Consider the following 12,602-nt stretch of genomic DNA (forward strand, 5'->3'; position numbering starts at 1 on the left):
TCCATTAATACCCCAATACTTACCGCACCAAGGGTACTGGGATGAGCCAGGTACCAGTCAAAATTGGTGCTCCTGGACTAGGTGGTGACAGGCTTGTATTATTAGGCTGGGGAGGGCCTAAAAAAAAAAACTCCTTTCCCACCCTGGTACTAAGAGGCTGCTGCTGTTTTTTTTTTAACCTGGTCGGTCAAGAAAATGGGGGGAACCCTATGTGTATTTAAAAATGATTTATTTAACAAAAACATTTGTAGGATTCCCCCTATTTTCATAACCAGCCAGGTTAAAAAAAAAAACAAAACAAACAGCAGCAGCCTAGTAGTACCAGGATGGGAAGGGCCATTTTTAAGGCCCTCCCCAGCCTAATAATACCAGCCTGCTACTGCCCAGTCTAGTGCCAATTTTGGTATTCCAGGACTACTGGTACCCAGCTCTTCCCAGTACCCCTGGTGCAATCCGTACTACGGTAATAATGGGGTTGGCCATTTTATACTGGTTTATAAACAATTGAAGAAAGAAAGCTGGACACTATAATACAGCGCACACCACTAAATCCAAAAATATACAAAGTTTATTAGGACAAACACAAAAAACACCACAAAAAGCAACAATAAAATCAATTAAAAAACCACAAAGGTATATGAAAAACTAGGCAGGAGGACAGTATACTCTCCTACTTTACCAAGGAAACAAACATATTAGTAATGCTCCACATGATTGAATATGAAATTCATAAAGTGCATAAAAATGGCCGGCAATATGAAAGGAAAACAAATCTATAAATCCAATGCAATATACCATATACAAGATCCAAAGTGCTATAGTGCAAGTGAGTAGATAAATTATATAATTATTGTAAACACCAATATGAACCTCTAATATAACAAACAATGCCCAACCATATATGCCACATGAAATAAATTACATAGGAGCAGAAACCCTGGTACAGACCCAACGCGTGTCGTCACACACAGTGACTTCGTCAGGGGTAAAGCTGCAAAGGAAGTGGTGTCCTTTTATAGCCAGAGTAAATTACATAACACATGATTATCAGATTTTACAATTACCTGTAGGGCCCTTGAGTGTGGAGAGAGCACATAAGTGTGGACATTGGCACATGTAAGATGGCGTCGCCGGCGTCTGTCATATCTCATTGCGCATGCGCCAATAAACCCCGTCATATACCTATAACGCGCATGCGCGACTAAAGCGCATCACGTGACCACCGCACATCACGCGCACATCACATGACCATGTGCGTCCCACACCGTGTGTCGTCAGATCACCTGATACACACCATGTGACCATATGCGTGCCACACTGCGTGTCATCCACATCATTTCAGTATAGCGCCTGCGCGACTGACGCGCATCACGTGACCGCGTGCGTTCCACTGCGTGTCACAGGGATGCCAGTGTCCTCAAAGATCACATGATATATATATGTCATGTGACTATATGTGTTCCATGCTAAAAATCAAATCATATATTATAAAGATACGAAAACATCAGAAAGGTAACACACATCAGTCATACTCAGTATCAAGACGCATATGATGTATATTGGTGTATTATCAGATCCCGAGCCACAACTGGCACGTGTATACTCCCAAACACTCATACATCCCCATAGATCAGAGCGCATATTATAAGGTATATCGGCACATACCAGTCCCTGTTAGCATAATATAAACGCACCTGTACACCCCAGAGCATACATAATATCACTCATCATATATGGAATATAAGCATGGAATCATAACCTCGACGCATATATAAGCATGGAATGATAACCTCGACGCATATCTGTAGCCAAAATATATAAAATACGAATCATGACGACTACACACAAGCGATCAAATAAAATAAATTCAGATTAGATTAAATATTATAAGCAAATCCACTGTTCACAGTGTATAGATGTATAATATGTTATAAGTTATGACGACTACACACAAGCACTTGGTCACAATAAATCAATGTATGCCATAGTGCGGATTATGACGACTGTACACAAGCACTCAATCACAGTAAATAAATGTATACCATAGTACGGGTTATGGCGACTCCACACTAGCACTTCATTCCAATGAATAAATATACACTATAGTACGGGTTATGACGACTACACACAAGCACTCAGTCAACTTAGGCTTGAGTATGCATGCCCCATTTATCTCACAAGATGTTATTAGCAGATCCACTACTCACAAAGTATAAATATACATACACCATAGTACGAGGCTACCACCCAAGCATTCCTGACATGCATATGTGTGGAGAATGCACGCATGCATGCATAGCAATACGCAAGGCAGAATCAACTGCAGTCCAATGCGCATGCGTGCACTCTCCACACCACGTGACCATATCTGGCCCCTTCACTCTAAATGATCCTAACTCTAGTAGGGTAGTGACATGCTCTCTCCACACGAGGGTCCCACAGGGCAAACTGCCTTAACATAATGTGTTGTCCCAATAAAAGATATAAACTAAATTGTACATACTTATTATTACACAAACAAATTATTGCACATTTTATTAATATATACATCTTTAAAGGTCAGGGAAGTCCATAAATAAGGCTTCCAAATTAAGCCAAAAGCCAATGGAGGTTTCCAGAAGCCAACAGGAGCATCCGTCGCGCCCGGGCCGAACAAGTCCCACCCAAGTCCAGAAATGGGGGAGCAGGGGAAGAGGGAGAGACCAATCTACCTTAGCCCTCCTCCTCTAAATTCTCTCTTCTTAATATTTTTCTCTCACAATCTTTTCCTTTTCATCTTCATGTCTTCTTCTCTTCTTGTCATTTTCATCTCTTCTTCTTATCATGTCCAGAGGTACAAGTGTCCATAATCACACAATGTATCCGGGAGTCATCCCTTCTTCATGTAATGTCCAGAGGTACAAATATCCGTAATCAAACCATATGGCCGGGAATCTATGTTTAGGATCACGAATCCACTGTCAAAATCTGTAGTCAGACTCACAAATCCATTGGCTTGTAGAAAAATCATCAACAGAATAATAATAATAACCTACCTAAAAAGGAAATTTTAGAACAAAAACAAATCATAATCATGTATAATTACACCAAACTACCCCATTCCAAACAAAAGAAAAATTCCTACCAAAAAGCCAATACATATGTGTCCAAATAGTGATTATTTGTAAATTAGTGATAAAATACTAGATAATATATAGTGTCTAAATTAGTGAAAAAATACTAGATAATATGTAGTGTCTACATCACAGTTAAAAAAGGTGTCATATATATATATGAATGTAAGTTAGAGTCCAAATGTGTAAAGAATGAATCAAGTGATACGTATGATATGTAGTGAAAAAAAAAAAAAAAAAACCCTCATTAGGAAAGTAAAAAAAAGATTATAGATAAATAATAATAAATAAATAAATAAAAATAATAATAAAATTAATTATTAGATATACTGCTACTCACCAATGAATCCTGTAAACAAGAGTTCTTCATTCAGACCTCGTGGAAAAACCGTCCTCAAGTCAAAAATCCATTTGGACTCCAATCTCAACAGAGCATTTTTCATCTCGCCTCCACGTATGTCGGTGTGGAGTCGTTCTAGTCCACAAACTTTTAGGCCATCTGGTCTTCCTGCATGTTCCTTTAGAAAGTGAGCAGCCACCGAGGTGAGCATCTTGCCTTGCCTCTGATCCCTTTGTGCCAAGGTAATAGTAGAAAGATGTTTTTGTATTCTCTTACGAAGTTGTTGACTCGTTTGACCCACATAAATCTTCCCACAAGGACATGTAATGGCATAAACCACATTTCGAGTTTTACAATTAATCCTATCTCTCAGGGTCCAATGTTCTCCGCTCTCAGGATGTGTAAATTTAGTTCTAGCCGGCATAAAGGAACATATAGAGCAGTCTCCACATGAAAAAGATCCTTGGTATCCAATACCCCTATTTAACCTTCGTTTCGATCTCTGATAATGGCTCCTAGTAAGGTTATCTTTCAGGGTAGGGGCCTTTTTAGCAACCAATTTTGGATAAGGGAAGAGAAAAGATGAGACTCTCCTGTCCGCAAGTAATACATGCCAATTCTTCTTTAACACCTGGCGCAGTTCAGACCATTGGTTATTGTAGGTAGAAATAAATCTAATTTCGTCTTTTTTGTTATTAGTTTCTTTCGGTTTGGTCTGTAGGAGTACCAATCTCTCTTGCTCGCATGTCCTTCGATAAGCTTTGGAGATCACCTTTTTCGGGTAGCCTCTGTCCCGAAAACGTTTTAACTTTTAAAGTCAATTGCAATTTCTTTTAGCTCTATAAAATTGTCCCACAGGAATACCTGTAAGCGTATGTCTGGGATGAAAGGAGCTGAAGTGTAGAAGATTGTTCGTGGCCGTCTTCTTACGATGAAGGTCTGTCACAATATGATTCTCCACAAGGCATATCTTCAGGTCAAGAAATTCGACTGAGGAGGTAGAGAAAGATGATGTTAGGTGAATATTAAGATCATTGCAATTCAAAAGTCCAATAAATTCTCTGCATTCCTCCTCAGTCCCTGACCACAAAAACAGCACATCATCGATGTACCTGTACCACTGAAAAACCTTTTTGAACATGGTACATGGGTACACGTGTGCCCCCTCCCACCAACCCAAAAATAGGTTGGCGTAAGAGGGGGCACAACGAGCACCCATGGCCGTTCCAGACACCTGCAAATAAAATTGGTTGTCAAAGACAAAAAAGTTTGGAGGAAGGAGTCATCACGCGAAGTGAGTTTAGATTCATGCAAATTACAGACCCCCGAACTCCAACTTTCTACATGTTACCGAAGGTGCACAAAAACAAGGTAGAGCCACCAGGGAGACCTATTATCTCTGGGATCGGGGGGCTGTGTGAGAAAGCTTGTACCTTCATCGACCATTTTTTACAGCCATTGGTCAACAAATTACCATCCTATGTGAGAGACTCCAGCCACCTGATACAGCTCCTGGAGGACAAATTTATCCCTGATGGCACCATATTGGTAACCTGTGACGTTGAGTCGTTGTACTCGAATATCGGACATAATCATGGTACGGAAGCAGTCAAATGCTTTTTACAGCAAGGAAGGGAGGTAGATGAAAAATTTAATTCATTTATCTTCACTCTGCTGAATTTTGTATTGAGACATAACTTTTTTGTCTTTGACAACCAATTTTATTTGCAGGTGTCTGGAACGGCCATGGGTGCTCGTTGTGCCCCCTCTTACGCCAACCTATTTTTGGGTTGGTGGGAGGGGGCACACGTGTACCCATGTACCATGTTCAAAAAGGTTTTTCAGTGGTACAGGTACATCGATGATGTGCTGTTTTTGTGGTCAGGGACTGAGGAGGAATGCAGAGAATTTATTGGACTTTTGAATTGCAATGATCTTAATATTCACCTAACATCATCTTTCTCTACCTCCTCAGTCGAATTTCTTGACCTGAAGATATGCCTTGTGGAGAATCATATTGTGACAGACCTTCATCGTAAGAAGACGGCCACGAACAATCTTCTACACTTCAGCTCCTTTCATCCCAGACATACGCTTACAGGTATTCCTGTGGGACAATTTTATAGAGCTAAAAGAAATTGCAATTGACTTTAAAAGTTAAAACGTTTTCGGGACAGAGGCTACCCGAAAAAGGTGATCTCCAAAGCTTATCGAAGGACATGCGAGCAAGAGAGATTGGTACTCCTACAGACCAAACCGAAAGAAACTAATAACAAAAAAGACGAAATTAGATTTATTTCTACCTACAATAACCAATGGTCTGAACTGCGCCAGGTGTTAAAGAAGAATTGGCATGTATTACTTGCGGACAGGAGAGTCTCATCTTTTCTCTCCCCTTATCCAAAATTGGTTGCTAAAAAGGCCCCTACCCTGAAAGATAACCTTACTAGGAGCCATTATCAGAGATCGAAACGAAGGTTAAATAGGGGTATTGGATACCAAGGATCTTTTTCATGTGGAGACTGCTCTATATGTTCCTTTATGCCGGCTAGAACTAAATTTACACATCCTGAGAGCGGAGAACATTGGACCCTGAGAGATAGGATTAATTGTAAAACTCGAAATGTGGTTTATGCCATTACATGTCCTTGTGGGAAGATTTATGTGGGTCAAACGAGTCAACAACTTCGTAAGAGAATACAAAAACATCTTTCTACTATTACCTTGGCACAAAGGGATCAGAGGCAAGGCAAGATGCTCACCTCGGTGGCTGCTCACTTTCTAAAGGAACATGCAGGAAGACCAGATGGCCTAAAAGTTTGTGGACTAGAACGACTCCACACCGACATACGTGGAGGCGAGATGAAAAATGCTCTGTTGAGATTGGAGTCCAAATGGATTTTTGACTTGAGGACGGTTTTTCCACGAGGTCTGAATGAAGAACTCTTGTTTACAGGATTCATTGGTGAGTAGCAGTATATCTAATAATTAATTTTATTATTATTTTTATTTATTTATTTATTATTATTTATCTATAATCTTTTTTTTACTTTCCTAATGAGGGTTTTTTTTTTTTTTTTTTTTCACTACATATCATACGTATCACTTGATTCATTCTTTACACATTTGGACTCTAACTTACATTCATATATATATATGACACCTTTTTTAACTGTGATGTAGACACTACATATTATCTAGTATTTTTTCACTAATTTAGACACTATATATTATCTAGTATTTTATCACTAATTTACAAATAATCACTATTTGGACACATATGTATTGGCTTTTTGGTAGGAATTTTTCTTTTGTTTGGAATGGGGTAGTTTGGTGTAATTATACATGATTATGATTTGTTTTTGTTCTAAAATTTCCTTTTTAGGTAGGTTATTATTATTATTCTGTTGATGATTTTTCTACAAGCCAATGGATTTGTGAGTCTGACTACAGATTTTGACAGTGGATTCGTGATCCTAAACATAGATTCCCGGCCATATGGTTTGATTACGGATATTTGTACCTCTGGACATTACATGAAGAAGGGATGACTCCCGGATACATTGTGTGATTATGGACACTTGTACCTCTGGACATGATAAGAAGAAGAGATGAAAATGACAAGAAGAGAAGAAGAGATGAAGATGAAAAGGAAAAGATTGTGAGAGAAAAATATTAAGAAGAGAGAATTTAGAGGAGGAGGGCTAAGGTAGATTGGTCTCTCCCTCTTCCCCTGCTCCCCCATTTCTGGACTTGGGTGGGACTTGTTCGGCCCGGGCGCGACGGATGCTCCTGTTGGCTTCTGGAAACCTCCATTGGCTTTTGGCTTAATTTGGAAGCCTTATTTATGGACTTCCCTGACCTTTAAAGATGTATATATTAATAAAATGTGCAATAATTTGTTTGTGTAATAATAAGTATGTACAATTTAGTTTATATCTTTTATTGGGACAACACATTATGTTAAGGCAGTTTGCCCTGTGGGGCCCTCGTGTGGAGAGAGCATGTCACTACCTTACTAGAGTTAGGATCATTTAGAGTGAAGGGGCCAGATATGGTCACGTGGTGTGGAGAGTGCACGCATGCGCATTGGACTGCAGTTGATTCTGCCTTGCGTATTGCTATGCATGCATGCGTGCATTCTCCACACATATGCATGTCAGGAATGCTTGGGTGGTAGCCTCGTACTATGGTGTATGTATATTTATACTTTGTGAGTAGTGGATCTGCTAATAACATCTTGTGAGATAAATGGGGCATGCATACTCAAGCCTAAGTTGACTGAGTGCTTGTGTGTAGTCGTCATAACCCGTACTATAGTGTATATTTATTCATTGGAATGAAGTGCTAGTGTGGAGTCGCCATAACCCGTACTATGGTATACATTTATTTACTGTGATTGAGTGCTTGTGTACAGTCGTCATAATCCGCACTATGGCATACATTGATTTATTGTGACCAAGTGCTCGTGTGTAGTCGTCATAACTTATAACATATTATACATCTATACACTGTGAACAGTGGATTTGCTTATAATATTTAATCTAATCTGAATTTATTTTATTTGATCGCTTGTGTGTAGTCGTCATGATTCGTATTTTATATATTTTGGCTACAGATATGCGTCGAGGTTATCATTCCATGCTTATATATGCGTCGAGGTTATGATTCCATGCTTATATTCCATATATGATGAGTGATATTATGTATGCTCTGGGGTGTACAGGTGCGTTTATATTATGCTAACAGGGACTGGTATGTGCCGATATACCTTATAATATGCGCTCTGATCTATGGGGATGTATGAGTGTTTGGGAGTATACACGTGCCAGTTGTGGCTCGGGATCTGATAATACACCAATATACATCATATGCGTCTTGATACTGAGTATGACTGATGTGTGTTACCTTTCTGATGTTTTCGTATCTTTATAATATATGATTTGATTTTTAGCATGGAACACATATAGTCACATGACATATATATATCATGTGATCTTTGAGGACACTGGCATCCCTGTAACACGCAGTGGAACGCACGCGGTCACGTGATGCGCGTCAGTCGCGCAGGCGCTATACTGAAATGATGTGGATGACACGCAGTGTGGCACGCATATGGTCACATGGTGTGTATCAGGTGATCTGACGACACACGGTGTGGGACGCACATGGTCATGTGATGTGCGCGTGATGTGCGGTGGTCACGTGATGCGCTTTAGTCGCGCATGCGCGTTATAGGTATATGACGGGGTTTATTGGCGCATGCGCAATGAGATATGACAGACGCCGGCGACGCCATCTTACATGTGCCAATGTCCACACTTATGTGCTCTCTCCACACTCAAGGGCCCTACAGGTAATTGTAAAATCTGATAATCATGTGTTATGTAATTTACTCTGGCTATAAAAGGACACCACTTCCTTTGCAGCTTTACCCCTGACGAAGTCACTGTGTGTGACGACACGCGTTGGGTCTGTACCAGGGTTTCTGCTCCTATGTAATTTATTTCATGTGGCATATATGGTTGGGCATTGTTTGTTATATTAGAGGTTCATATTGGTGTTTACAATAATTATATAATTTATCTACTCACTTGCACTATAGCACTTTGGATCTTGTATATGGTATATTGCATTGGATTTATAGATTTGTTTTCCTTTCATATTGCCGGCCATTTTTATGCACTTTATGAATTTCATATTCAATCATGTGGAGCATTACTAATATGTTTGTTTCCTTGGTAAAGTAGGAGAGTATACTGTCCTCCTGCCTAGTTTTTCATATACCTTTGTGGTTTTTTAATTGATTTTATTGTTGCTTTTTGTGGTGTTTTTTGTGTTTGTCCTAATAAACTTTGTATATTTTTGGATTTAGTGGTGTGCGCTGTATTATAGTGTCCAGCTTTCTTTCTTCAATTGTTTATAGGGCTGTCTTTTTGGACACTTCGCTGCACCCCTTTGTTATGTAACACTATGGTGAGCTCCCCCATATCTTAGATTGGATTTTATACTGGTTAACACTAAGCCCCAACTTAGTAATGGATGCCACCTAACAGAAGGCTTCCACTACTAAGCCTGTTAAAAAAAAACACACAAAACAATTGAGAAAAGTGTTTTATAAAAAAAAAAAAAAAAACACCCCCGCATTAACCATTTAAAAACAAAACAAAGAAACGCTGGTCATCAACATAGTCCACCAAATACGACGCAATCCTCTGGGTACCGAAAAATTAAAAACAGAAGGGAAAAACAAAGAAGGCAGGAGCAGAACACCAATCATTTTAAAGGTGTCCTGTGAGATACTGCTCAGTCTGGCACCCAAGGGGTTAAGTGCACCCATCCCAGCAAGGAAAAGTGAGTGGGGGGGGGGGGGGGGGGGGGGGGGGTAGGCTGGCAAGTTTATACTCACCACAAAAGTCTTCATTCTTCAACAGAGCCTGGCATAATGAGATATAAGTGTGCTGGTGTAGCAGGCCAGATTAACCCCCCTGCCAGATTATACCCGGCCTAGGCCAGAGTGCACCCTGGGATATAAAATAGCCTAGGCCAGAGTATACCCCACAATATAAAATAGCCTTGGCGAATCTATACCCCTCCAGGCCAGAATATACCCGGGGTATAAAATGGCCTAGGCCAGAGTATACCTACCCCTGGGTATAAAATAGCCTAGGTCAAAACTATACCCAGTGTGGAAAATAGCCTAGACCAAACTATACCTATATGTAAAATAGCCTAGGCCAGAGTATACCAATCCAGGCCAGAATATATCCATCTAATGTCAACCCAGCCAGAATATAACCCAGGTGATAACCTCTATACCTGGGGTTGTAAAACTGCCTAAGCCATGTTATAGCTCTCCAGGCCATAATGTTATTACTTCACTGGTTTTCTCACCCCTGGCCCAGGCCACAGTATACCCCAGGGTATATGTTTTCGTACCTAGGGGTGTGAAATAGCATAGACCATACTATAAACCTGGGTATAGTCTAGCCCAGGCCACAGGACAGGGGGTAAACTCTATATTTGGGGGTGTTAAACAATCTAGGCCAGACTATATCCCTCCAAGTTATCATGACACTGGTTTTCTCACTTTATCTCTAATTTCTTGGAAAGTGCGCAGATCTCTCTCTCTTTTTTTTTTTTAAATCATACTTTAACACACAGCTGCTTCCTCTTGCTGGGAAATACAGTACAGTGCTTACATTGAACTGACAGTAGATGGCGCTGTCCCATCAGTGCATCATCTGCACTATTTTTATGAGCAGGAGTAGGTTTTTATGGGCTGCGCAAAATTTTACGGTTGTTGCACAAAAGTCACCAATTGACACAAGTGCCTTGATACATCTTGCACAATTTATGCCTAAGGTTGGGTTCACACTACGTTTTTTGCAGTCTTGCAGTTTTTTGCTGGGTGACGCACACTGTTTTGACAGTGTCAGGAACGCCCCTATGAAAAGGGCCAAAAAAAATATATAAATAAAAATCAAGGTTTGACTGCAACTTTGTCCCACTGGGTATTTGAGTCTGATGCCCCTGCATTACATGATCAACTTATCCATTTCAAGAGCTGGAGAAAAAAAAAAAAAAAAAAAAAAGGAAGGAGATTCACCAGAACAGAAACATAATTAAAGGCTTTTAATTTTTTTCCCAGAACTACATTATAACAAAAATAAAAAATATGATTTATTTTTTTTTTATTTTTTTTTTTAGGTTGAACCGATAATAAAAGCTCATTTTTAACAGAATTGTGTGAAACAATAAAACAAAGAAAGGCTGAAATAGTTTATATTATTAATGACATTCTGGTACTGTACAGGTTTATCCAGCGGAACACATCCTCCATCATCTGCTCACATTGATTCACTACATCAGCTATAGGCCAGATGCCTAATTCTTCAGACACATTCTCCAGCATCACATCAGCAGGGATTTTTGCAAGAAGGGGCAATAGGCTACCATTCACATGAAATAAGGGACCATCTAGGCAAAGGCTTTTCCTTATCGGCATGCAGTTACTTCAGTCACCAAAAGATCTATTCTGGTTCAATAGGACTCGTGCATGGAACTTATCCGACATGGACGTATTCATGGTAACCTAATCTTCCGGCAACAGGAGAGACTGCATGCTGATCGGGGGGAAAAAAAAAAACCTCATAACAGGTACCCTTTGATGAACATTTCTGGGATGAAGGGCCACAAAAATAATAGACCATGTATTTGATTGTTCATAACTTAAAGTGACTCTTCACCTTATAACCATTAGGGCAGCATTCTGCCTAATCAAAAGCGTCAAAACCTCTGTGTAGACAAGTAAAAGATGCCATTATGGCTGCCCAGCAGCCACCACAACTGTCTGAATAGGGGAAAACATTTGTGAACTGCCCCTTTAACGTCAGGTCTATGCGGGCTATAGCAGGCAAGAGGTATAGGCTACAATACAGAGAAATCAGCATCAGAAATTTTGCCCCAAATGGTATTCAATAAAAGAACATTAATGTTATGTTCAGATTGCACATACAATTCTATATAGTATATTCCGAAAACATACTTGTGGACCCTGAGCACTAGAAAAATATGTGCAGTATGGAGAAGTGGCAGTAAACAGCTTTTATCCAGTCTCTTATTTTCATGCTACATAAAGTGTAATTGTCATTCAATCTTTTTTTTTTTTTTTTTGTAGAAATCAATAGTACAGGCGATTTTAATAAACTCTAATAGGTTTTATTACGCAAAAAAAAGCCTCTTTCTGTACTCAAAAAGATGTTTTCCAGACCCCCATCTGTTCATTATCAGGCAAAGCCATCTTCATCACAGAGGAGCAAAGTGAAGATTGATTTGCCAGTATAACCTATGGAGGGGACAGGGGACGAGGGGGGATGAGTGAGCAGGAAGAGGAGAGAACCAGCTCTGCAATTTGGAGACAGACTGGGCACATAAAACGGTCACAAAAAGGTCAGTGCTAGTCTGGGAGATAAGACTGCAGGATGATATACTGTGCAATGCGGCCTCTTCTCTTCTCCTCATCGCTCACCCAATCCCCTTGGCCCCTTCCCCCTCCATAGACCATAAACCTGCTCCACTTCTTCTGAAGTAAGGGGGGGGGGGGGGGGAGGTAGGATAACAGCTTTTTTCAAAACAGAAAGGGGCTC

The sequence above is a fragment of the Dendropsophus ebraccatus genome, chromosome 12 (assembly GCF_027789765.1).
Source record: "Dendropsophus ebraccatus isolate aDenEbr1 chromosome 12, aDenEbr1.pat, whole genome shotgun sequence".
NCBI lineage: Eukaryota > Metazoa > Chordata > Amphibia > Anura > Hylidae > Dendropsophus > Dendropsophus ebraccatus.